The sequence below is a fragment of the Hyla sarda genome, unplaced genomic scaffold, assembly GCF_029499605.1.
Source record: "Hyla sarda isolate aHylSar1 unplaced genomic scaffold, aHylSar1.hap1 scaffold_178, whole genome shotgun sequence".
In the NCBI taxonomy this organism is placed as follows: Eukaryota; Metazoa; Chordata; class Amphibia; order Anura; family Hylidae; genus Hyla; species Hyla sarda.
In genome coordinates, this window is record NW_026608424.1 from 355,863 (window position 1) to 381,613 (window position 25,751).

At 46.3% G+C, this 25,751-nt stretch overlaps 10 non-coding genes and 2 pseudogenes across 10 annotated transcripts; all 12 read left to right on the forward strand.

The window, feature by feature from the left end:
* The first annotated feature begins 1,377 nt into the window (after nt 1-1,377).
* Nucleotides 1,378-1,568, forward strand: LOC130313603 (U2 spliceosomal RNA). The gene has a single exon (XR_008861502.1). It is a non-coding gene; the product is annotated as a U2 spliceosomal RNA (small nuclear RNA).
* A 2,089-nt stretch (nt 1,569-3,657) lies between these two features.
* On the forward strand, nt 3,658-3,848 carry LOC130313604 (U2 spliceosomal RNA). The gene has a single exon (XR_008861503.1). It is a non-coding gene; the product is annotated as a U2 spliceosomal RNA (small nuclear RNA).
* Nucleotides 3,849-5,929: 2,081 nt separating this feature from the next.
* Nucleotides 5,930-6,089, forward strand: LOC130313695 (U2 spliceosomal RNA; annotated as a pseudogene).
* A 693-nt stretch (nt 6,090-6,782) lies between these two features.
* Nucleotides 6,783-6,957, forward strand: LOC130313677 (U2 spliceosomal RNA; annotated as a pseudogene).
* A 2,091-nt stretch (nt 6,958-9,048) lies between these two features.
* Nucleotides 9,049-9,239, forward strand: LOC130313605 (U2 spliceosomal RNA). The gene has a single exon (XR_008861504.1). It is a non-coding gene; the product is annotated as a U2 spliceosomal RNA (small nuclear RNA).
* Nucleotides 9,240-11,317: 2,078 nt separating this feature from the next.
* LOC130313607 (U2 spliceosomal RNA) lies at nt 11,318-11,508 on the forward strand. Its single transcript, XR_008861505.1, has one exon. It is a non-coding gene; the product is annotated as a U2 spliceosomal RNA (small nuclear RNA).
* Nucleotides 11,509-13,594: 2,086 nt separating this feature from the next.
* Nucleotides 13,595-13,785, forward strand: LOC130313608 (U2 spliceosomal RNA). Its single transcript, XR_008861506.1, has one exon. It is a non-coding gene; the product is annotated as a U2 spliceosomal RNA (small nuclear RNA).
* Nucleotides 13,786-15,866: 2,081 nt separating this feature from the next.
* On the forward strand, nt 15,867-16,057 carry LOC130313609 (U2 spliceosomal RNA). The gene has a single exon (XR_008861507.1). It is a non-coding gene; the product is annotated as a U2 spliceosomal RNA (small nuclear RNA).
* A 2,080-nt stretch (nt 16,058-18,137) lies between these two features.
* LOC130313610 (U2 spliceosomal RNA) lies at nt 18,138-18,328 on the forward strand. Its single transcript, XR_008861508.1, has one exon. It is a non-coding gene; the product is annotated as a U2 spliceosomal RNA (small nuclear RNA).
* Nucleotides 18,329-20,425: 2,097 nt separating this feature from the next.
* On the forward strand, nt 20,426-20,616 carry LOC130313611 (U2 spliceosomal RNA). The gene has a single exon (XR_008861509.1). It is a non-coding gene; the product is annotated as a U2 spliceosomal RNA (small nuclear RNA).
* Nucleotides 20,617-22,706: 2,090 nt separating this feature from the next.
* Nucleotides 22,707-22,897, forward strand: LOC130313613 (U2 spliceosomal RNA). The gene has a single exon (XR_008861511.1). It is a non-coding gene; the product is annotated as a U2 spliceosomal RNA (small nuclear RNA).
* A 2,084-nt stretch (nt 22,898-24,981) lies between these two features.
* On the forward strand, nt 24,982-25,172 carry LOC130313614 (U2 spliceosomal RNA). The gene has a single exon (XR_008861512.1). It is a non-coding gene; the product is annotated as a U2 spliceosomal RNA (small nuclear RNA).
* Nucleotides 25,173-25,751: the final 579 nt, after the last annotated feature.

Below are 25,751 nucleotides of genomic sequence, written 5' to 3' on the forward strand. Positions count from 1 at the left end.
GACTTTGAGATCTATGCTTTAGACTGTATCTAAACCTGCTCCAACATGGACTGACATTCTGGCCTACTTTCAGCCGATGCGACTTGTCTGTCGCTGAACAGTCGCTTTTTATGTATTCAGCACCTATGTATAATGTTGTAAAAATGCTCTAGAAGCTAAAGTCGCAGAAATGTCACACATATTTGGCCTGCAACTTTCTGTGCGACAAATTCAGACAGGAAAAATCAGTATAAATCCTTAGAAAATTATCCCCCAGTGTCTCCATCTGCTGGCGGTATTGAATAAGCATTGCTGCACTGATGGGGTATGCATTAGACGAAAAAAAAGAAGAAAAAGAAGAATAATACGCCCAGAAAAGAGGCGAAAAGGAGAAAAACGTAAAAAAACGTGAAAAAAAAGTAAGAGGAAGAGAAGGGAAAAAAAGGTGGAAATGGGTTTAAAAGTGATTTCGGCGGAGAAATATATATATATATATATATATATATATATATATATATATATATATGCGCACACACACACATAGATATAAACGTATTCTCCGTTGAGATATTGCAGCCGCTGCTGTGTCCAGGCCCAGGAGCCTTAGCACTGTGCTGTGATGTCACTCAATACCACTGACATCACTAGGTGTAAACAACATCTCTCCTTTGCTGTGTATGTGACTATGGAGCTGTTTGGTGATGTCGTCTATTACGGCCTTCATAGAAGCAACAGGAGATTGTTGCATCCATCTTGAACCCTCAGAACTACAGTGCTATGATGTCACTCACTTCCACAGGCCTTGCAGAGTGTAAACAACAACAACCCAGCTTTGTTGTGTATGTAACCATAGGGATTTGTGATGTCACCTAGAACCTTCACAGCAGCGACAGCTTTATGAGGAGCATCAGCACTGCTCTGCCTGAGCAGAACCATCACCGCCATAGGTTGTCAAATAACCCGGATTTAACCCACACAGGTAAGTCCAATGGGGTGCAGGCATGTCCTCTATGCTTACAGCTTCCCGTGGGTGTTGGTTTGATACCGTTTGGGGACAGCCAAGGAGGCATCTGCAGGCAACAAAGGTAGGTGTGTGCTTGTGTGTGTGTTTCCTATGCAGATCCTAAGCCCAGTGTCACATGCAAGTAGGAGGAGTAAGAAGGGTTCCTGGCAAATCCGGGTTATGGATTGCATTTAAAAAGGCCCCGTGGGAGTGCAATGGGCCCCTGTCTTGCTGCTTAGCAATAATGGTATGGGTTTAGGTTCTGCTGTGTGTACTGGTGGTTGACTGCCCCCCAGCCCAGAGTGTGCATGGAAAATTGTCTGGCAGCCTCCCTGACAGCAAGCAGTGATAGTGCCCATGAAGGGGACCTTGTTGGGCCCGCCCCTTTCACGGTTATCGCTTCTCGGCCTTTTGGCTAAGATCAAGTGTAGTATCTGTTCTTATCAGTTTAATATCTGATACGTCCCCTATCTGGGGACCATATATTAAATGGATTTTTGAGAACGGGGGCCGATTTCGAAGCTTGCTTCCGTCGCCCTATGCATTGACCCGATATGGCAGTATCTTCGGGTACAGTGCACCACCCCCTTACAGGGTTAAAAAGAAAGATTCCTACTTTCATTGCTACCTGCTTGCTGGCTAGCCAGCTAGCCAGCCCTGTGGGCCTTGCTGCTGCTGCAGCCAAAAAACAAAAGGTGGTGCTGCTGCTGCTTCTGCTGCTTCTGCTTCTGCTTGTGTCTGGCCCCTGTTGGAGCGTCCAGGCACAGGACTTCTGCTGCTGCTGACTAAATGGCCTCCTTAATTGGATCATTTGAGTAGCCAGCACACCTGTGCAGGTAGGGCATGACATGATAGGCAGCTGCCTTGATAGCGGGTGGGTGCTGAATGTTCCTAATTGACAAAATAAGATTAATGCTTATGAAGAAATATAAAATCTCATCCCTTCCCCAATATCGCGCCACACCCCTACCCCTTAATTCCCTGGTTGAACTTGATGGACATATGTCTTTTTTCGACCGTACTAACTATGTAACTATGTAACATAACATGGGGGGGGGGGGGGGTCTCCTGGCTGTTCACACAGGTGTGTCATTGCTGTACATTGACCATGCATTGCTTCTGTGGTATTGCAAAGGCAAAGACAAATGCTTCCAGCCATCCATTGCACTAATGGATTGGTCATCAGCTGGCTGTCTATGTCCCGCATCAATATAGACCAAAGTACAGAGGGTTAGGCTATGCTATTGTGCACCTACCTGATGCATCAGAAGGTGCGAGGCCCTTGCTAAATTCTGTGCACAGACTTTGAGATCTATGCTTTAGACTGTATCTAAACCTGCTCCAACATGGACTGACATTCTGGCCTACTTTCAGCCGATGCGACTTGTCTGTCGCTGAACAGTCGCTTTTTATGTATTCAGCACCTATGTATAATGTTGTAAAAATGCTCTAGAAGCTAAAGTCGCAGAAATGTCACACATATTTGGCCTGCAACTTTCTGTGCGACAAATTCAGACAGGAAAAATCAGTATAAATCCTTAGAAAATTATCCCCCAGTGTCTCCATCTGCTGGCGGTATTGAATAAGCATTGCTGCACTGATGGGGTATGCATTAGACGAAAAAAAAGAAGAAAAAGAAGAATAATACGCCCAGAAAAGAGGCGAAAAGGAGAAAAACGTAAAAAAACGTGAAAAAAAAGTAAGAGGAAGAGAAGGGAAAAAATAGGTGGAAATGGGTTTAAAAGTGATTTCGGCGGAGAAATATATATATATATATATATATATATATATATATATATATATGCGCACACACACACATAGATATAAACGTATTCTCCGTTGAGATATTGCAGCCGCTGCTGTGTCCAGGCCCAGGAGCCTTAGCACTGTGCTGTGATGTCACTCAATACCACTGACATCACTAGGTGTAAACAACATCTCTCCTTTGCTGTGTATGTGACTATGGAGCTGTTTGGTGATGTCGTCTATTACGGCCTTCATAGAAGCAACAGGAGATTGTTGCATCCATCTTGAACCCTCAGAACTACAGTGCTATGATGTCACTCACTTCCACAGGCCTTGCAGAGTGTAAACAACAACAACCCAGCTTTGTTGTGTATGTAACCATAGGGATTTGTGATGTCACCTAGAACCTTCACAGCAGCGACAGCTTTATGAGGAGCATCAGCACTGCTCTGCCTGAGCAGAACCATCACCGCCATAGGTTGTCAAATAACCCGGATTTAACCCACACAGGTAAGTCCAATGGGGTGCAGGCATGTCCTCTATGCTTACAGCTTCCCGTGGGTGTTGGTTTGATACCGTTTGGGGACAGCCAAGGAGGCATCTGCAGGCAACAAAGGTAGGTGTGTGCTTGTGTGTGTGTTTCCTATGCAGATCCTAAGCCCAGTGTCACATGCAAGTAGGAGGAGTAAGAAGGGTTCCTGGCAAATCCGGGTTATGGATTGCATTTAAAAAGGCCCCGTGGGAGTGCAATGGGCCCCTGTCTTGCTGCTTAGCAATAATGGTATGGGTTTAGGTTCTGCTGTGTGTACTGGTGGTTGACTGCCCCCCAGCCCAGAGTGTGCATGGAAAATTGTCTGGCAGCCTCCCTGACAGCAAGCAGTGATAGTGCCCATGAAGGGGACCTTGTTGGGCCCGCCCCTTTCACGGTTATCGCTTCTCGGCCTTTTGGCTAAGATCAAGTGTAGTATCTGTTCTTATCAGTTTAATATCTGATACGTCCCCTATCTGGGGACCATATATTAAATGGATTTTTGAGAACGGGGGCCGATTTCGAAGCTTGCTTCCGTCGCCCTATGCATTGACCCGATATGGCAGTATCTTCGGGTACAGTGCACCACCCCCTTACAGGGTTAAAAAGAAAGATTCCTACTTTCATTGCTACCTGCTTGCTGGCTAGCCAGCTAGCCAGCCCTGTGGGCCTTGCTGCTGCTGCAGCCAAAAAACAAAAGGTGGTGCTGCTGCTGCTTCTGCTGCTTCTGCTTGTGTCTGGCCCCTGTTGGAGCGTCCAGGCACAGGACTTCTGCTGCTGCTGACTAAATGGCCTCCTTAATTGGATCATTTGAGTAGCCAGCACACCTGTGCAGGTAGGGCATGACATGATAGGCAGCTGCCTTGATAGCGGGTGGGTGCTGAATGTTCCTAATTGACAAAATAAGATTAATGCTTATGAAGAAATATAAAATCTCATCCCTTCCCCAATATCGCGCCACACCCCTACCCCTTAATTCCCTGGTTGAACTTGATGGACATATGTCTTTTTTCGACCGTACTAACTATGTAACTATGTAACATAACATGGGGGGGGGGGTCTCCTGGCTGTTCACACAGGTGTGTCATTGCTGTACATTGACCATGCATTGCTTCTGTGGTATTGCAAAGGCAAAGACAAATGCTTCCAGCCATCCATTGCACTAATGGATTGGTCATCAGCTGGCTGTCTATGTCCCGCATCAATATAGACCAAAGTACAGAGGGTTAGGCTATGCTATTGTGCACCTACCTGATGCATCAGAAGGTGCGAGGCCCTTGCTAAATTCTGTGCACAGACTTTGAGATCTATGCTTTAGACTGTATCTAAACCTGCTCCAACATGGACTGACATTCTGGCCTACTTTCAGCCGATGCGACTTGTCTGTCGCTGAACAGTCGCTTTTTATGTATTCAGCACCTATGTATAATGTTGTAAAAATGCTCTAGAAGCTAAAGTCGCAGAAATGTCACACATATTTGGCCTGCAACTTTCTGTGCGACAAATTCAGACAGGAAAAATCAGTATAAATCCTTAGAAAATTATCCCCCAGTGTCTCCATCTGCTGGCGGTATTGAATAAGCATTGCTGCACTGATGGGGTATGCATTAGACGAAAAAAAAAGAAGAAAAAGAAGAATAATACGCCCAGAAAAGAGGCGAAAAGGAGAAAAACGTAAAAAAACGTGAAAAAAAAGTAAGAGGAAGAGAAGGGAAAAAAAGGTGGAAATGGGTTTAAAAGTGATTTCGGCGGAGAAATATATATATATATATATATATATATATATATATATATATATATGCGCACACACACACATAGATATAAACGTATTCTCCGTTGAGATATTGCAGCCGCTGCTGTGTCCAGGCCCAGGAGCCTTAGCACTGTGCTGTGATGTCACTCAATACCACTGACATCACTAGGTGTAAACAACATCTCTCCTTTGCTGTGTATGTGACTATGGAGCTGTTTGGTGATGTCGTCTATTACGGCCTTCATAGAAGCAACAGGAGATTGTTGCATCCATCTTGAACCCTCAGAACTACAGTGCTATGATGTCACTCACTTCCACAGGCCTTGCAGAGTGTAAACAACAACAACCCAGCTTTGTTGTGTATGTAACCATAGGGATTTGTGATGTCACCTAGAACCTTCACAGCAGCGACAGCTTTATGAGGAGCATCAGCACTGCTCTGCCTGAGCAGAACCATCACCGCCATAGGTTGTCAAATAACCCGGATTTAACCCACACAGGTAAGTCCAATGGGGTGCAGGCATGTCCTCTATGCTTACAGCTTCCCGTGGGTGTTGGTTTGATACCGTTTGGGGACAGCCAAGGAGGCATCTGCAGGCAACAAAGGTAGGTGTGTGCTTGTGTGTGTGTTTCCTATGCAGATCCTAAGCCCAGTGTCACATGCAAGTAGGAGGAGTAAGAAGGGTTCCTGGCAAATCCGGGTTATGGATTGCATTTAAAAAGGCCCCGTGGGAGTGCAATGGGCCCCTGTCTTGCTGCTTAGCAATAATGGTATGGGTTTAGGTTCTGCTGTGTGTACTGGTGGTTGACTGCCCCCCAGCCCAGAGTGTGCATGGAAAATTGTCTGGCAGCCTCCCTGACAGCAAGCAGTGATAGTGCCCATGAAGGGGACCTTGTTGGGCCCGCCCCTTTCACGGTTATCGCTTCTCGGCCTTTTGGCTAAGATCAAGTGTAGTATCTGTTCTTATCAGTTTTCATGCTGGTGGGGATGGGTGCTGCATGGAGGATGCAGGTGTACCAGGGCTTTCCGGGGCTGGTTCTGAGGAATCAGCTCGACGGCTGCCCCGATGTGACCTGTTCCCTCCGGGTCTCGCCATGAGGCTGAGAGGGTCTAGAGCCGAGGTACTTTTGTGCCTCGGGGAGTGGTGACCCCGAGGTGCCGAAACTCACTGGGAGAATAGACTCACTGAGTTGAAGCACGGGCACCATAATCTCTTCACCTTGTGGCACTCACCTCTTGATTCCCGGCCTTCTGGCTAGGATCAGAGAAATTTTTATAGATCCGGCCGGATGTCCGGGCAGTATATCTGCACACATTCACTTATTTATTTCTTTTTTGTCTCACTGTGTCACTTTTTGCGTGTTGTGTGTTCACAGGATTGGTCAGGATGCGGTAGCCCTTCTGGGTGTCCCTCCTGGCGGTCTAGGGGAGGTGTGTGTGGCCATTAGGTTCCGCACCTCCCTGCAAACACCCCGGGTACTCCTGCTTTGGCAGGGTACCTACCGTAATCGGCTCTGCGGGCAGATACCTTGGCTAACGCCAAGGGGGATGCCGGGAGCATTTGTGGTCCCCTAGTAGCTTCGGCGAAAAGGGACATCGAACCTGGAACCTCGCAGGTACCTTTTGGTCCGGAGGCGAAGGGTAAGGTTTGTTGGGGGGCCTCTCTCCTATCGGAGAAGGGCTTGCGATAGACCGCATCCTTTGTGCACGTTTTTTTAGTGTAACACGTTTGCACTTTTTCTTGCACTTTGGGTGAATCGAAAGCACGTTCCTCGGCTTTAAAAAAAAAAAAATCTGTTCTTATCAGTTTAATATCTGATACGTCCCCTATCTGGGGACCATATATTAAATGGATTTTTGAGAACGGGGGCCGATTTCGAAGCTTGCTTCCGTCGCCCTATGCATTGACCCGATATGGCAGTATCTTCGGGTACAGTGCACCACCCCCTTACAGGGTTAAAAAGAAAGATTCCTACTTTCATTGCTACCTGCTTGCTGGCTAGCCAGCTAGCCAGCCCTGTGGGCCTTGCTGCTGCTGCAGCCAAAAAACAAAAGGTGGTGCTGCTGCTGCTTCTGCTGCTTCTGCTTCTGCTTGTGTCTGGCCCCTGTTGGAGCGTCCAGGCACAGGACTTCTGCTGCTGCTGACTAAATGGCCTCCTTAATTGGATCATTTGAGTAGCCAGCACACCTGTGCAGGTAGGGCATGACATGATAGGCAGCTGCCTTGATAGCGGGTGGGTGCTGAATGTTCCTAATTGACAAAATAAGATTAATGCTTATGAAGAAATATAAAATCTCATCCCTTCCCCAATATCGCGCCACACCCCTACCCCTTAATTCCCTGGTTGAACTTGATGGACATATGTCTTTTTTCGACCGTACTAACTATGTAACTATGTAACATAACATGGGGGGGGGGGGGGGGTCTCCTGGCTGTTCACACAGGTGTGTCATTGCTGTACATTGACCATGCATTGCTTCTGTGGTATTGCAAAGGCAAAGACAAATGCTTCCAGCCATCCATTGCACTAATGGATTGGTCATCAGCTGGCTGTCTATGTCCCGCATCAATATAGACCAAAGTACAGAGGGTTAGGCTATGCTATTGTGCACCTACCTGATGCATCAGAAGGTGCGAGGCCCTTGCTAAATTCTGTGCACAGACTTTGAGATCTATGCTTTAGACTGTATCTAAACCTGCTCCAACATGGACTGACATTCTGGCCTACTTTCAGCCGATGCGACTTGTCTGTCGCTGAACAGTCGCTTTTTATGTATTCAGCACCTATGTATAATGTTGTAAAAATGCTCTAGAAGCTAAAGTCGCAGAAATGTCACACATATTTGGCCTGCAACTTTCTGTGCGACAAATTCAGACAGGAAAAATCAGTATAAATCCTTAGAAAATTATCCCCCAGTGTCTCCATCTGCTGGCGGTATTGAATAAGCATTGCTGCACTGATGGGGTATGCATTAGACGAAAAAAAAGAAGAAAAAGAAGAATAATACGCCCAGAAAAGAGGCGAAAAGGAGAAAAACGTAAAAAAACGTGAAAAAAAAGTAAGAGGAAGAGAAGGGAAAAAAAGGTGGAAATGGGTTTAAAAGTGATTTCGGCGGAGAAATATATATATATATATATATATATATATATATATATATATATATGCGCACACACACACATAGATATAAACGTATTCTCCGTTGAGATATTGCAGCCGCTGCTGTGTCCAGGCCCAGGAGCCTTAGCACTGTGCTGTGATGTCACTCAATACCACTGACATCACTAGGTGTAAACAACATCTCTCCTTTGCTGTGTATGTGACTATGGAGCTGTTTGGTGATGTCGTCTATTACGGCCTTCATAGAAGCAACAGGAGATTGTTGCATCCATCTTGAACCCTCAGAACTACAGTGCTATGATGTCACTCACTTCCACAGGCCTTGCAGAGTGTAAACAACAACAACCCAGCTTTGTTGTGTATGTAACCATAGGGATTTGTGATGTCACCTAGAACCTTCACAGCAGCGACAGCTTTATGAGGAGCATCAGCACTGCTCTGCCTGAGCAGAACCATCACCGCCATAGGTTGTCAAATAACCCGGATTTAACCCACACAGGTAAGTCCAATGGGGTGCAGGCATGTCCTCTATGCTTACAGCTTCCCGTGGGTGTTGGTTTGATACCGTTTGGGGACAGCCAAGGAGGCATCTGCAGGCAACAAAGGTAGGTGTGTGCTTGTGTGTGTGTTTCCTATGCAGATCCTAAGCCCAGTGTCACATGCAAGTAGGAGGAGTAAGAAGGGTTCCTGGCAAATCCGGGTTATGGATTGCATTTAAAAAGGCCCCGTGGGAGTGCAATGGGCCCCTGTCTTGCTGCTTAGCAATAATGGTATGGGTTTAGGTTCTGCTGTGTGTACTGGTGGTTGACTGCCCCCCAGCCCAGAGTGTGCATGGAAAATTGTCTGGCAGCCTCCCTGACAGCAAGCAGTGATAGTGCCCATGAAGGGGACCTTGTTGGGCCCGCCCCTTTCACGGTTATCGCTTCTCGGCCTTTTGGCTAAGATCAAGTGTAGTATCTGTTCTTATCAGTTTAATATCTGATACGTCCCCTATCTGGGGACCATATATTAAATGGATTTTTGAGAACGGGGGCCGATTTCGAAGCTTGCTTCCGTCGCCCTATGCATTGACCCGATATGGCAGTATCTTCGGGTACAGTGCACCACCCCCTTACAGGGTTAAAAAGAAAGATTCCTACTTTCATTGCTACCTGCTTGCTGGCTAGCCAGCTAGCCAGCCCTGTGGGCCTTGCTGCTGCTGCTGCAGCCAAAAAACAAAAGGTGGTGCTGCTGCTGCTTCTGCTGCTTCTGCTTCTGCTTGTGTCTGGCCCCTGTTGGAGCGTCCAGGCACAGGACTTCTGCTGCTGCTGACTAAATGGCCTCCTTAATTGGATCATTTGAGTAGCCAGCACACCTGTGCAGGTAGGGCATGACATGATAGGCAGCTGCCTTGATAGCGGGTGGGTGCTGAATGTTCCTAATTGACAAAATAAGATTAATGCTTATGAAGAAATATAAAATCTCATCCCTTCCCCAATATCGCGCCACACCCCTACCCCTTAATTCCCTGGTTGAACTTGATGGACATATGTCTTTTTTCGACCGTACTAACTATGCAACTATGTAACATAACATGGGGGGGGGGTCTCCTGGCTGTTCACACAGGTGTGTCATTGCTGTACATTGACCATGCATTGCTTCTGTGGTATTGCAAAGGCAAAGACAAATGCTTCCAGCCATCCATTGCACTAATGGATTGGTCATCAGCTGGCTGTCTATGTCCCGCATCAATATAGACCAAAGTACAGAGGGTTAGGCTATGCTATTGTGCACCTACCTGATGCATCAGAAGGTGCGAGGCCCTTGCTAAATTCTGTGCACAGACTTTGAGATCTATGCTTTAGACTGTATCTAAACCTGCTCCAACATGGACTGACATTCTGGCCTACTTTCAGCCGATGCGACTTGTCTGTCGCTGAACAGTCGCTTTTTATGTATTCAGCACCTATGTATAATGTTGTAAAAATGCTCTAGAAGCTAAAGTCGCAGAAATGTCACACATATTTGGCCTGCAACTTTCTGTGCGACAAATTCAGACAGGAAAAATCAGTATAAATCCTTAGAAAATTATCCCCCAGTGTCTCCATCTGCTGGCGGTATTGAATAAGCATTGCTGCACTGATGGGGTATGCATTAGACGAAAAAAAAGAAGAAAAAGAAGAATAATACGCCCAGAAAAGAGGCGAAAAGGAGAAAAACGTAAAAAAACGTGAAAAAAAAGTAAGAGGAAGAGAAGGGAAAAAAAGGTGGAAATGGGTTTAAAAGTGATTTCGGCGGAGAAATATATATATATATATATATATATATATATATATGCGCACACACACACATAGATATAAACGTATTCTCCGTTGAGATATTGCAGCCGCTGCTGTGTCCAGGCCCAGGAGCCTTAGCACTGTGCTGTGATGTCACTCAATACCACTGACATCACTAGGTGTAAACAACATCTCTCCTTTGCTGTGTATGTGACTATGGAGCTGTTTGGTGATGTCGTCTATTACGGCCTTCATAGAAGCAACAGGAGATTGTTGCATCCATCTTGAACCCTCAGAACTACAGTGCTATGATGTCACTCACTTCCACAGGCCTTGCAGAGTGTAAACAACAACAACCCAGCTTTGTTGTGTATGTAACCATAGGGATTTGTGATGTCACCTAGAACCTTCACAGCAGCGACAGCTTTATGAGGAGCATCAGCACTGCTCTGCCTGAGCAGAACCATCACCGCCATAGGTTGTCAAATAACCCGGATTTAACCCACACAGGTAAGTCCAATGGGGTGCAGGCATGTCCTCTATGCTTACAGCTTCCCGTGGGTGTTGGTTTGATACCGTTTGGGGACAGCCAAGGAGGCATCTGCAGGCAACAAAGGTAGGTGTGTGCTTGTGTGTGTGTTTCCTATGCAGATCCTAAGCCCAGTGTCACATGCAAGTAGGAGGAGTAAGAAGGGTTCCTGGCAAATCCGGGTTATGGATTGCATTTAAAAAGGCCCCGTGGGAGTGCAATGGGCCCCTGTCTTGCTGCTTAGCAATAATGGTATGGGTTTAGGTTCTGCTGTGTGTACTGGTGGTTGACTGCCCCCCAGCCCAGAGTGTGCATGGAAAATTGTCTGGCAGCCTCCCTGACAGCAAGCAGTGATAGTGCCCATGAAGGGGACCTTGTTGGGCCCGCCCCTTTCACGGTTATCGCTTCTCGGCCTTTTGGCTAAGATCAAGTGTAGTATCTGTTCTTATCAGTTTAATATCTGATACGTCCCCTATCTGGGGACCATATATTAAATGGATTTTTGAGAACGGGGGCCGATTTCGAAGCTTGCTTCCGTCGCCCTATGCATTGACCCGATATGGCAGTATCTTCGGGTACAGTGCACCACCCCCTTACAGGGTTAAAAAGAAAGATTCCTACTTTCATTGCTACCTGCTTGCTGGCTAGCCAGCTAGCCAGCCCTGTGGGCCTTGCTGCTGCTGCAGCCAAAAAACAAAAGGTGGTGCTGCTGCTGCTTCTGCTGCTTCTGCTTCTGCTTGTGTCTGGCCCCTGTTGGAGCGTCCAGGCACAGGACTTCTGCTGCTGCTGACTAAATGGCCTCCTTAATTGGATCATTTGAGTAGCCAGCACACCTGTGCAGGTAGGGCATGACATGATAGGCAGCTGCCTTGATAGCGGGTGGGTGCTGAATGTTCCTAATTGACAAAATAAGATTAATGCTTATGAAGAAATATAAAATCTCATCCCTTCCCCAATATCGCGCCACACCCCTACCCCTTAATTCCCTGGTTGAACTTGATGGACATATGTCTTTTTTCGACCGTACTAACTATGTAACTATGTAACATAACATGGGGGGGGGGGTCTCCTGGCTGTTCACACAGGTGTGTCATTGCTGTACATTGACCATGCATTGCTTCTGTGGTATTGCAAAGGCAAAGACAAATGCTTCCAGCCATCCATTGCACTAATGGATTGGTCATCAGCTGGCTGTCTATGTCCCGCATCAATATAGACCAAAGTACAGAGGGTTAGGCTATGCTATTGTGCACCTACCTGATGCATCAGAAGGTGCGAGGCCCTTGCTAAATTCTGTGCACAGACTTTGAGATCTATGCTTTAGACTGTATCTAAACCTGCTCCAACATGGACTGACATTCTGGCCTACTTTCAGCCGATGCGACTTGTCTGTCGCTGAACAGTCGCTTTTTATGTATTCAGCACCTATGTATAATGTTGTAAAAATGCTCTAGAAGCTAAAGTCGCAGAAATGTCACACATATTTGGCCTGCAACTTTCTGTGCGACAAATTCAGACAGGAAAAATCAGTATAAATCCTTAGAAAATTATCCCCCAGTGTCTCCATCTGCTGGCGGTATTGAATAAGCATTGCTGCACTGATGGGGTATGCATTAGACGAAAAAAAAGAAGAAAAAGAAGAATAATACGCCCAGAAAAGAGGCGAAAAGGAGAAAAACGTAAAAAAACGTGAAAAAAAAGTAAGAGGAAGAGAAGGGAAAAAAAGGTGGAAATGGGTTTAAAAGTGATTTCGGCGGAGAAATATATATATATATATATATATATATATATATATATATATATATGCGCACACACACACATAGATATAAACGTATTCTCCGTTGAGATATTGCAGCCGCTGCTGTGTCCAGGCCCAGGAGCCTTAGCACTGTGCTGTGATGTCACTCAATACCACTGACATCACTAGGTGTAAACAACATCTCTCCTTTGCTGTGTATGTGACTATGGAGCTGTTTGGTGATGTCGTCTATTACGGCCTTCATAGAAGCAACAGGAGATTGTTGCATCCATCTTGAACCCTCAGAACTACAGTGCTATGATGTCACTCACTTCCACAGGCCTTGCAGAGTGTAAACAACAACAACCCAGCTTTGTTGTGTATGTAACCATAGGGATTTGTGATGTCACCTAGAACCTTCACAGCAGCGACAGCTTTATGAGGAGCATCAGCACTGCTCTGCCTGAGCAGAACCATCACCGCCATAGGTTGTCAAATAACCCGGATTTAACCCACACAGGTAAGTCCAATGGGGTGCAGGCATGTCCTCTATGCTTACAGCTTCCCGTGGGTGTTGGTTTGATACCGTTTGGGGACAGCCAAGGAGGCATCTGCAGGCAACAAAGGTAGGTGTGTGCTTGTGTGTGTGTTTCCTATGCAGATCCTAAGCCCAGTGTCACATGCAAGTAGGAGGAGTAAGAAGGGTTCCTGGCAAATCCGGGTTATGGATTGCATTTAAAAAGGCCCCGTGGGAGTGCAATGGGCCCCTGTCTTGCTGCTTAGCAATAATGGTATGGGTTTAGGTTCTGCTGTGTGTACTGGTGGTTGACTGCCCCCCAGCCCAGAGTGTGCATGGAAAATTGTCTGGCAGCCTCCCTGACAGCAAGCAGTGATAGTGCCCATGAAGGGGACCTTGTTGGGCCCGCCCCTTTCACGGTTATCGCTTCTCGGCCTTTTGGCTAAGATCAAGTGTAGTATCTGTTCTTATCAGTTTAATATCTGATACGTCCCCTATCTGGGGACCATATATTAAATGGATTTTTGAGAACGGGGGCCGATTTCGAAGCTTGCTTCCGTCGCCCTATGCATTGACCCGATATGGCAGTATCTTCGGGTACAGTGCACCACCCCCTTACAGGGTTAAAAAGAAAGATTCCTACTTTCATTGCTACCTGCTTGCTGGCTAGCCAGCTAGCCAGCCCTGTGGGCCTTGCTGCTGCTGCAGCCAAAAAACAAAAGGTGGTGCTGCTGCTGCTTCTGCTGCTTCTGCTTCTGCTTGTGTCTGGCCCCTGTTGGAGCGTCCAGGCACAGGACTTCTGCTGCTGCTGACTAAATGGCCTCCTTAATTGGATCATTTGAGTAGCCAGCACACCTGTGCAGGTAGGGCATGACATGATAGGCAGCTGCCTTGATAGCGGGTGGGTGCTGAATGTTCCTAATTGACAAAATAAGATTAATGCTTATGAAGAAATATAAAATCTCATCCCTTCCCCAATATCGCGCCACACCCCTACCCCTTAATTCCCTGGTTGAACTTGATGGACATATGTCTTTTTTCGACCGTACTAACTATGTAACTATGTAACATAACATGGGGGGGGGGGTCTCCTGGCTGTTCACACAGGTGTGTCATTGCTGTACATTGACCATGCATTGCTTCTGTGGTATTGCAAAGGCAAAGACAAATGCTTCCAGCCATCCATTGCACTAATGGATTGGTCATCAGCTGGCTGTCTATGTCCCGCATCAATATAGACCAAAGTACAGAGGGTTAGGCTATGCTATTGTGCACCTACCTGATGCATCAGAAGGTGCGAGGCCCTTGCTAAATTCTGTGCACAGACTTTGAGATCTATGCTTTAGACTGTATCTAAACCTGCTCCAACATGGACTGACATTCTGGCCTACTTTCAGCCGATGCGACTTGTCTGTCGCTGAACAGTCGCTTTTTATGTATTCAGCACCTATGTATAATGTTGTAAAAATGCTCTAGAAGCTAAAGTCGCAGAAATGTCACACATATTTGGCCTGCAACTTTCTGTGCGACAAATTCAGACAGGAAAAATCAGTATAAATCCTTAGAAAATTATCCCCCAGTGTCTCCATCTGCTGGCGGTATTGAATAAGCATTGCTGCACTGATGGGGTATGCATTAGACGAAAAAAAAGAAGAAAAAGAAGAATAATACGCCCAGAAAAGAGGCGAAAAGGAGAAAAACGTAAAAAAACGTGAAAAAAAAGTAAGAGGAAGAGAAGGGAAAAAAAGGTGGAAATGGGTTTAAAAGTGATTTCGGCGGAGAAATATATATATATATATATATATATATATAGTATATATATATGCGCACACACACACATAGATATAAACGTATTCTCCGTTGAGATATTGCAGCCGCTGCTGTGTCCAGGCCCAGGAGCCTTAGCACTGTGCTGTGATGTCACTCAATACCACTGACATCACTAGGTGTAAACAACATCTCTCCTTTGCTGTGTATGTGACTATGGAGCTGTTTGGTGATGTCGTCTATTACGGCCTTCATAGAAGCAACAGGAGATTGTTGCATCCATCTTGAACCCTCAGAACTACAGTGCTATGATGTCACTCACTTCCACAGGCCTTGCAGAGTGTAAACAACAACAACCCAGCTTTGTTGTGTATGTAACCATAGGGATTTGTGATGTCACCTAGAACCTTCACAGCAGCGACAGCTTTATGAGGAGCATCAGCACTGCTCTGCCTGAGCAGAACCATCACCGCCATAGGTTGTCAAATAACCCGGATTTAACCCACACAGGTAAGTCCAATGGGGTGCAGGCATGTCCTCTATGCTTACAGCTTCCCGTGGGTGTTGGTTTGATACCGTTTGGGGACAGCCAAGGAGGCATCTGCAGGCAACAAAGGTAGGTGTGTGCTTGTGTGTGTGTTTCCTATGCAGATCCTAAGCCCAGTGTCATGCAAGTAGGAGGAGTAAGAAGGGTTCCTGGCAAATCCGGGTTATGGATTGCATTTAAAAAGGCCCCGTGGGAGTGCAATGGGCCCCTGTCTTGCTGCTTAGCAATAATGGTATGGGTTTAGGTTCTGCTGTGTGTACTGGTGGTTGACTGCCCCCCAGCCCAGAGTGTGCATGGAAAATTGTCTGGCAGCCTCCCTGACAGCAAGCAGTGATAGTGCCCATGAAGGGGACCTTGTTGGGCCCGCCCCTTTCACGGTTATCGCTTCTCGGCCTTTTGGCTAAGATCAAGTGTAGTATCTGTTCTTATCAGTTTAATATCTGATACGTCCCCTATCTGGGGACCATATATTAAATGGATTTTTGAGAACGGGGGCCGATTTCGAAGCTTGCTTCCGTCGCCCTATGCATTGACCCGATATGGCAGTATCTTCGGGTACAGTGCACCACCCCCTTACAGGGTTAAAAAGAAAGATTCCTACTTTCATTGCTACCTGCTTGCTGGCTAGCCAGCTAGCCAGCCCTGTGGGCCTTGCTGCTGCTGCAGCCAAAAAACAAAAGGTGGTGCTTCTGCTGCTTCTGCTTCTGCTTGTGTCTGGCCCCTGTTGGAGCGTCCAGGCACAGGACTTCTGCTGCTGCTGACTAAATGGCCTCCTTAATTGGATCATTTGAGTAGCCAGCACACCTGTGCAGGTAGGGCATGACATGATAGGCAGCTGCCTTGATAGCGGGTGGGTGCTGAATGTTCCTAATTGACAAAATAAGATTAATGCTTATGAAGAAATATAAAATCTCATCCCTTCCCCAATATCGCGCCACACCCCTACCCCTTAATTCCCTGGTTGAACTTGATGGACATATGTCTTTTTTCGACCGTACTAACTATGTAACTATGTAACATAACATGGGGGGGGGGGGGGGGTCTCCTGGCTGTTCACACAGGTGTGTCATTGCTGTACATTGACCATGCATTGCTTCTGTGGTATTGCAAAGGCAAAGACAAATGCTTCCAGCCATCCATTGCACTAATGGATTGGTCATCAGCTGGCTGTCTATGTCCCGCATCAATATAGACCAAAGTACAGAGGGTTAGGCTATGCTATTGTGCACCTACCTGATGCATCAGAAGGTGCGAGGCCCTTGCTAAATTCTGTGCACAGACTTTGAGATCTATGCTTTAGACTGTATCTAAACCTGCTCCATCATGGACTGACATTCTGGCCTACTTTCAGCCGATGCGACTTGTCTGTCGCTGAACAGTCGCTTTTTATGTATTCAGCACCTATGTATAATGTTGTAAAAATGCTCTAGAAGCTAAAGTCGCAGAAATGTCACACATATTTGGCCTGCAACTTTCTGTGCGACAAATTCAGACAGGAAAAATCAGTATAAATCCTTAGAAAATTATCCCCCAGTGTCTCCATCTGCTGGCGGTATTGAATAAGCATTGCTGCACTGATGGGGTATGCATTAGACGAAAAAAAAGAAGAAAAAGAAGAATAATACGCCCAGAAAAGAGGCGAAAAGGAGAAAAACGTAAAAAAACGTGAAAAAAAAGTAAGAGGAAGAGAAGGGAAAAAAAGGTGGAAATGGGTTTAAAAGTGATTTCGGCGGAGAAATATATATATATATATATATATATATATATATATATATATATGCGCACACACACACATAGATATAAACGTATTCTCCGTTGAGATATTGCAGCCGCTGCTGTGTCCAGGCCCAGGAGCCTTAGCACTGTGCTGTGATGTCACTCAATACCACTGACATCACTAGGTGTAAACAACATCTCTCCTTTGCTGTGTATGTGACTATGGAGCTGTTTGGTGATGTCGTCTATTACGGCCTTCATAGAAGCAACAGGAGATTGTTGCATCCATCTTGAACCCTCAGAACTACAGTGCTATGATGTCACTCACTTCCACAGGCCTTGCAGAGTGTAAACAACAACAACCCAGCTTTGTTGTGTATGTAACCATAGGGATTTGTGATGTCACCTAGAACCTTCACAGCAGCGACAGCTTTATGAGGAGCATCAGCACTGCTCTGCCTGAGCAGAACCATCACCGCCATAGGTTGTCAAATAACCCGGATTTAACCCACACAGGTAAGTCCAATGGGGTGCAGGCATGTCCTCTATGCTTACAGCTTCCCGTGGGTGTTGGTTTGATACCGTTTGGGGACAGCCAAGGAGGCATCTGCAGGCAACAAAGGTAGGTGTGTGCTTGTGTGTGTGTTTCCTATGCAGATCCTAAGCCCAGTGTCACATGCAAGTAGGAGGAGTAAGAAGGGTTCCTGGCAAATCCGGGTTATGGATTGCATTTAAAAAGGCCCCGTGGGAGTGCAATGGGCCCCTGTCTTGCTGCTTAGCAATAATGGTATGGGTTTAGGTTCTGCTGTGTGTACTGGTGGTTGACTGCCCCCCAGCCCAGAGTGTGCATGGAAAATTGTCTGGCAGCCTCCCTGACAGCAAGCAGTGATAGTGCCCATGAAGGGGACCTTGTTGGGCCCGCCCCTTTCACGGTTATCGCTTCTCGGCCTTTTGGCTAAGATCAAGTGTAGTATCTGTTCTTATCAGTTTAATATCTGATACGTCCCCTATCTGGGGACCATATATTAAATGGATTTTTGAGAACGGGGGCCGATTTCGAAGCTTGCTTCCGTCGCCCTATGCATTGACCCGATATGGCAGTATCTTCGGGTACAGTGCACCACCCCCTTACAGGGTTAAAAAGAAAGATTCCTACTTTCATTGCTACCTGCTTGCTGGCTAGCCAGCTAGCCAGCCCTGTGGGCCTTGCTGCTGCTGCAGCCAAAAAACAAAAGGTGGTGCTGCTGCTGCTTCTGCTGCTTCTGCTTCTGCTTGTGTCTGGCCCCTGTTGGAGCGTCCAGGCACAGGACTTCTGCTGCTGCTGACTAAATGGCCTCCTTAATTGGATCATTTGAGTAGCCAGCACACCTGTGCAGGTAGGGCATGACATGATAGGCAGCTGCCTTGATAGCGGGTGGGTGCTGAATGTTCCTAATTGACAAAATAAGATTAATGCTTATGAAGAAATATAAAATCTCATCCCTTCCCCAATATCGCGCCACACCCCTACCCCTTAATTCCCTGGTTGAACTTGATGGACATATGTCTTTTTTCGACCGTACTAACTATGTAACTATGTAACATAACATGGGGGGGGGGGGTCTCCTGGCTGTTCACACAGGTGTGTCATTGCTGTACATTGACCATGCATTGCTTCTGTGGTATTGCAAAGGCAAAGACAAATGCTTCCAGCCATCCATTGCACTAATGGATTGGTCATCAGCTGGCTGTCTATGTCCCGCATCAATATAGACCAAAGTACAGAGGGTTAGGCTATGCTATTGTGCACCTACCTGATGCATCAGAAGGTGCGAGGCCCTTGCTAAATTCTGTGCACAGACTTTGAGATCTATGCTTTAGACTGTATCTAAACCTGCTCCAACATGGACTGACATTCTGGCCTACTTTCAGCCGATGCGACTTGTCTGTCGCTGAACAGTCGCTTTTTATGTATTCAGCACCTATGTATAATGTTGTAAAAATGCTCTAGAAGCTAAAGTCGCAGAAATGTCACACATATTTGGCCTGCAACTTTCTGTGCGACAAATTCAGACAGGAAAAATCAGTATAAATCCTTAGAAAATTATCCCCCAGTGTCTCCATCTGCTGGCGGTATTGAATAAGCATTGCTGCACTGATGGGGTATGCATTAGACGAAAAAAAAGAAGAAAAAGAAGAATAATACGCCCAGAAAAGAGGCGAAAAGGAGAAAAACGTAAAAAAACGTGAAAAAAAAGTAAGAGGAAGAGAAGGGAAAAAAAGGTGGAAATGGGTTTAAAAGTGATTTCGGCGGAGAAATATATATATATATATATATATATATATATATATATATATATATATATATATATGCGCACACACACACATAGATATAAACGTATTCTCCGTTGAGATATTGCAGCCGCTGCTGTGTCCAGGCCCAGGAGCCTTAGCACTGTGCTGTGATGTCACTCAATACCACTGACATCACTAGGTGTAAACAACATCTCTCCTTTGCTGTGTATGTGACTATGGAGCTGTTTGGTGATGTCGTCTATTACGGCCTTCATAGAAGCAACAGGAGATTGTTGCATCCATCTTGAACCCTCAGAACTACAGTGCTATGATGTCACTCACTTCCACAGGCCTTGCAGAGTGTAAACAACAACAACCCAGCTTTGTTGTGTATGTAACCATAGGGATTTGTGATGTCACCTAGAACCTTCACAGCAGCGACAGCTTTATGAGGAGCATCAGCACTGCTCTGCCTGAGCAGAACCATCACCGCCATAGGTTGTCAAATAACCCGGATTTAACCCACACAGGTAAGTCCAATGGGGTGCAGGCATGTCCTCTATGCTTACAGCTTCCCGTGGGTGTTGGTTTGATACCGTTTGGGGACAGCCAAGGAGGCATCTGCAGGCAACAAAGGTAGGTGTGTGCTTGTGTGTGTGTTTCCTATGCAGATCCTAAGCCCAGTGTCACATGCAAGTAGGAGGAGTAAGAAGGGTTCCTGGCAAATCCGGGTTATGGATTGCATTTAAAAAGGCCCCGTGGGAGTGCAATGGGCCCCTGTCTTGCTGCTTAGCAATAATGGTATGGGTTTAGGTTCTGCTGTGTGTACTGGTGGTTGACTGCCCCCCAGCCCAGAGTGTGCATGGAAAATTGTCTGGCAGCCTCCCTGACAGCAAGCAGTGATAGTGCCCATGAAGGGGACCTTGTTGGGCCCGCCCCTTTCACGGTTATCGCTTCTCGGCCTTTTGGCTAAGATCAAGTGTAGTATCTGTTCTTATCAGTTTAATATCTGATACGTCCCCTATCTGGGGACCATATATTAAATGGATTTTTGAGAACGGGGGCCGATTTCGAAGCTTGCTTCCGTCGCCCTATGCATTGACCCGATATGGCAGTATCTTCGGGTACAGTGCACCACCCCCTTACAGGGTTAAAAAGAAAGATTCCTACTTTCATTGCTACCTGCTTGCTGGCTAGCCAGCTAGCCAGCCCTGTGGGCCTTGCTGCTGCTGCAGCCAAAAAACAAAAGGTGGTGCTGCTGCTGCTTCTGCTGCTTCTGCTTCTGCTTGTGTCTGGCCCCTGTTGGAGCGTCCAGGCACAGGACTTCTGCTGCTGCTGACTAAATGGCCTCCTTAATTGGATCATTTGAGTAGCCAGCACACCTGTGCAGGTAGGGCATGACATGATAGGCAGCTGCCTTGATAGCGGGTGGGTGCTGAATGTTCCTAATTGACAAAATAAGATTAATGCTTATGAAGAAATATAAAATCTCATCCCTTCCCCAATATCGCGCCACACCCCTACCCCTTAATTCCCTGGTTGAACTTGATGGACATATGTCTTTTTTCGACCGTACTAACTATGTAACTATGTAACATAACATGGGGGGGGGGGTCTCCTGGCTGTTCACACAGGTGTGTCATTGCTGTACATTGACCATGCATTGCTTCTGTGGTATTGCAAAGGCAAAGACAAATGCTTCCAGCCATCCATTGCACTAATGGATTGGTCATCAGCTGGCTGTCTATGTCCCGCATCAATATAGACCAAAGTACAGAGGGTTAGGCTATGCTATTGTGCACCTACCTGATGCATCAGAAGGTGCGAGGCCCTTGCTAAATTCTGTGCACAGACTTTGAGATCTATGCTTTAGACTGTATCTAAACCTGCTCCAACATGGACTGACATTCTGGCCTACTTTCAGCCGATGCGACTTGTCTGTCGCTGAACAGTCGCTTTTTATGTATTCAGCACCTATGTATAATGTTGTAAAAATGCTCTAGAAGCTAAAGTCGCAGAAATGTCACACATATTTGGCCTGCAACTTTCTGTGCGACAAATTCAGACAGGAAAAATCAGTATAAATCCTTAGAAAATTATCCCCCAGTGTCTCCATCTGCTGGCGGTATTGAATAAGCATTGCTGCACTGATGGGGTATGCATTAGACGAAAAAAAAGAAGAAAAAGAAGAATAATACGCCCAGAAAAGAGGCGAAAAGGAGAAAAACGTAAAAAAACGTGAAAAAAAAGTAAGAGGAAGAGAAGGGAAAAAAAGGTGGAAATGGGTTTAAAAGTGATTTCGGCGGAGAAATATATATATATATATATATATATATATATATATATATATATATATATGCGCACACACACACATAGATATAAACGTATTCTCCGTTGAGATATTGCAGCCGCTGCTGTGTCCAGGCCCAGGAGCCTTAGCACTGTGCTGTGATGTCACTCAATACCACTGACATCACTAGGTGTAAACAACATCTCTCCTTTGCTGTGTATGTGACTATGGAGCTGTTTGGTGATGTCGTCTATTACGGCCTTCATAGAAGCAACAGGAGATTGTTGCATCCATCTTGAACCCTCAGAACTACAGTGCTATGATGTCACTCACTTCCACAGGCCTTGCAGAGTGTAAACAACAACAACCCAGCTTTGTTGTGTATGTAACCATAGGGATTTGTGATGTCACCTAGAACCTTCACAGCAGCGACAGCTTTATGAGGAGCATCAGCACTGCTCTGCCTGAGCAGAACCATCACCGCCATAGGTTGTCAAATAACCCGGATTTAACCCACACAGGTAAGTCCAATGGGGTGCAGGCATGTCCTCTATGCTTACAGCTTCCCGTGGGTGTTGGTTTGATACCGTTTGGGGACAGCCAAGGAGGCATCTGCAGGCAACAAAGGTAGGTGTGTGCTTGTGTGTGTGTTTCCTATGCAGATCCTAAGCCCAGTGTCACATGCAAGTAGGAGGAGTAAGAAGGGTTCCTGGCAAATCCGGGTTATGGATTGCATTTAAAAAGGCCCCGTGGGAGTGCAATGGGCCCCTGTCTTGCTGCTTAGCAATAATGGTATGGGTTTAGGTTCTGCTGTGTGTACTGGTGGTTGACTGCCCCCCAGCCCAGAGTGTGCATGGAAAATTGTCTGGCAGCCTCCCTGACAGCAAGCAGTGATAGTGCCCATGAAGGGGACCTTGTTGGGCCCGCCCCTTTCACGGTTATCGCTTCTCGGCCTTTTGGCTAAGATCAAGTGTAGTATCTGTTCTTATCAGTTTAATATCTGATACGTCCCCTATCTGGGGACCATATATTAAATGGATTTTTGAGAACGGGGGCCGATTTCGAAGCTTGCTTCCGTCGCCCTATGCATTGACCCGATATGGCAGTATCTTCGGGTACAGTGCACCACCCCCTTACAGGGTTAAAAAGAAAGATTCCTACTTTCATTGCTACCTGCTTGCTGGCTAGCCAGCTAGCCAGCCCTGTGGGCCTTGCTGCTGCTGCAGCCAAAAAACAAAAGGTGGTGCTGCTGCTGCTTCTGCTGCTTCTGCTTCTGCTTGTGTCTGGCCCCTGTTGGAGCGTCCAGGCACAGGACTTCTGCTGCTGCTGACTAAATGGCCTCCTTAATTGGATCATTTGAGTAGCCAGCACACCTGTGCAGGTAGGGCATGACATGATAGGCAGCTGCCTTGATAGCGGGTGGGTGCTGAATGTTCCTAATTGACAAAATAAGATTAATGCTTATGAAGAAATATAAAATCTCATCCCTTCCCCAATATCGCGCCACACCCCTACCCCTTAATTCCCTGGTTGAACTTGATGGACATATGTCTTTTTTCGACCGTACTAACTATGTAACTATGTAACATAACATGGGGGGGGGGGTCTCCTGGCTGTTCACACAGGTGTGTCATTGCTGTACATTGACCATGCATTGCTTCTGTGGTATTGCAAAGGCAAAGACAAATGCTTCCAGCCATCCATTGCACTAATGGATTGGTCATCAGCTGGCTGTCTATGTCCCGCATCAATATAGACCAAAGTACAGAGGGTTAGGCTATGCTATTGTGCACCTACCTGATGCATCAGAAGGTGCGAGGCCCTTGCTAAATTCTGTGCACAGACTTTGAGATCTATGCTTTAGACTGTATCTAAACCTGCTCCAACATGGACTGACATTCTGGCCTACTTTCAGCCGATGCGACTTGTCTGTCGCTGAACAGTCGCTTTTTATGTATTCAGCACCTATGTATAATGTTGTAAAAATGCTCTAGAAGCTAAAGTCGCAGAAATGTCACACATATTTGGCCTGCAACTTTCTGTGCGACAAATTCAGACAGGAAAAATCAGTATAAATCCTTAGAAAATTATCCCCCAGTGTCTCCATCTGCTGGCGGTATTGAATAAGCATTGCTGCACTGATGGGGTATGCATTAGACGAAAAAAAAGAAGAAAAAGAAGAATAATACGCCCAGAAAAGAGGCGAAAAGGAGAAAAACGTAAAAAAACGTGAAAAAAAAGTAAGAGGAAGAGAAGGGAAAAAAAGGTGGAAATGGGTTTAAAAGTGATTTCGGCGGAGAAATATATATATATATATATATATATATATATATATATATATATGCGCACACACACACATAGATATAAACGTATTCTCCGTTGAGATATTGCAGCCGCTGCTGTGTCCAGGCCCAGGAGCCTTAGCACTGTGCTGTGATGTCACTCAATACCACTGACATCACTAGGTGTAAACAACATCTCTCCTTTGCTGTGTATGTGACTATGGAGCTGTTTGGTGATGTCGTCTATTACGGCCTTCATAGAAGCAACAGGAGATTGTTGCATCCATCTTGAACCCTCAGAACTACAGTGCTATGATGTCACTCACTTCCACAGGCCTTGCAGAGTGTAAACAACAACAACCCAGCTTTGTTGTGTATGTAACCATAGGGATTTGTGATGTCACCTAGAACCTTCACAGCAGCGACAGCTTTATGAGGAGCATCAGCACTGCTCTGCCTGAGCAGAACCATCACCGCCATAGGTTGTCAAATAACCCGGATTTAACCCACACAGGTAAGTCCAATGGGGTGCAGGCATGTCCTCTATGCTTACAGCTTCCCGTGGGTGTTGGTTTGATACCGTTTGGGGACAGCCAAGGAGGCATCTGCAGGCAACAAAGGTAGGTGTGTGCTTGTGTGTGTGTTTCCTATGCAGATCCTAAGCCCAGTGTCACATGCAAGTAGGAGGAGTAAGAAGGGTTCCTGGCAAATCCGGGTTATGGATTGCATTTAAAAAGGCCCCGTGGGAGTGCAATGGGCCCCTGTCTTGCTGCTTAGCAATAATGGTATGGGTTTAGGTTCTGCTGTGTGTACTGGTGGTTGACTGCCCCCCAGCCCAGAGTGTGCATGGAAAATTGTCTGGCAGCCTCCCTGACAGCAAGCAGTGATAGTGCCCATGAAGGGGACCTTGTTGGGCCCGCCCCTTTCACGGTTATCGCTTCTCGGCCTTTTGGCTAAGATCAAGTGTAGTATCTGTTCTTATCAGTTTAATATCTGATACGTCCCCTATCTGGGGACCATATATTAAATGGATTTTTGAGAACGGGGGCCGATTTCGAAGCTTGCTTCCGTCGCCCTATGCATTGACCCGATATGGCAGTATCTTCGGGTACAGTGCACCACCCCCTTACAGGGTTAAAAAGAAAGATTCCTACTTTCATTGCTACCTGCTTGCTGGCTAGCCAGCTAGCCAGCCCTGTGGGCCTTGCTGCTGCTGCAGCCAAAAAACAAAAGGTGGTGCTTCTGCTGCTTCTGCTTCTGCTTGTGTCTGGCCCCTGTTGGAGCGTCCAGGCACAGGACTTCTGCTGCTGCTGACTAAATGGCCTCCTTAATTGGATCATTTGAGTAGCCAGCACACCTGTGCAGGTAGGGCATGACATGATAGGCAGCTGCCTTGATAGCGGGTGGGTGCTGAATGTTCCTAATTGACAAAATAAGATTAATGCTTATGAAGAAATATAAAATCTCATCCCTTCCCCAATATCGCGCCACACCCCTACCCCTTAATTCCCTGGTTGAACTTGATGGACATATGTCTTTTTTCGACCGTACTAACTATGTAACTATGTAACATAACATGGGGGGGGGGGGTCTCCTGGCTGTTCACACAGGTGTGTCATTGCTGTACATTGACCATGCATTGCTTCTGTGGTATTGCAAAGGCAAAGACAAATGCTTCCAGCCATCCATTGCACTAATGGATT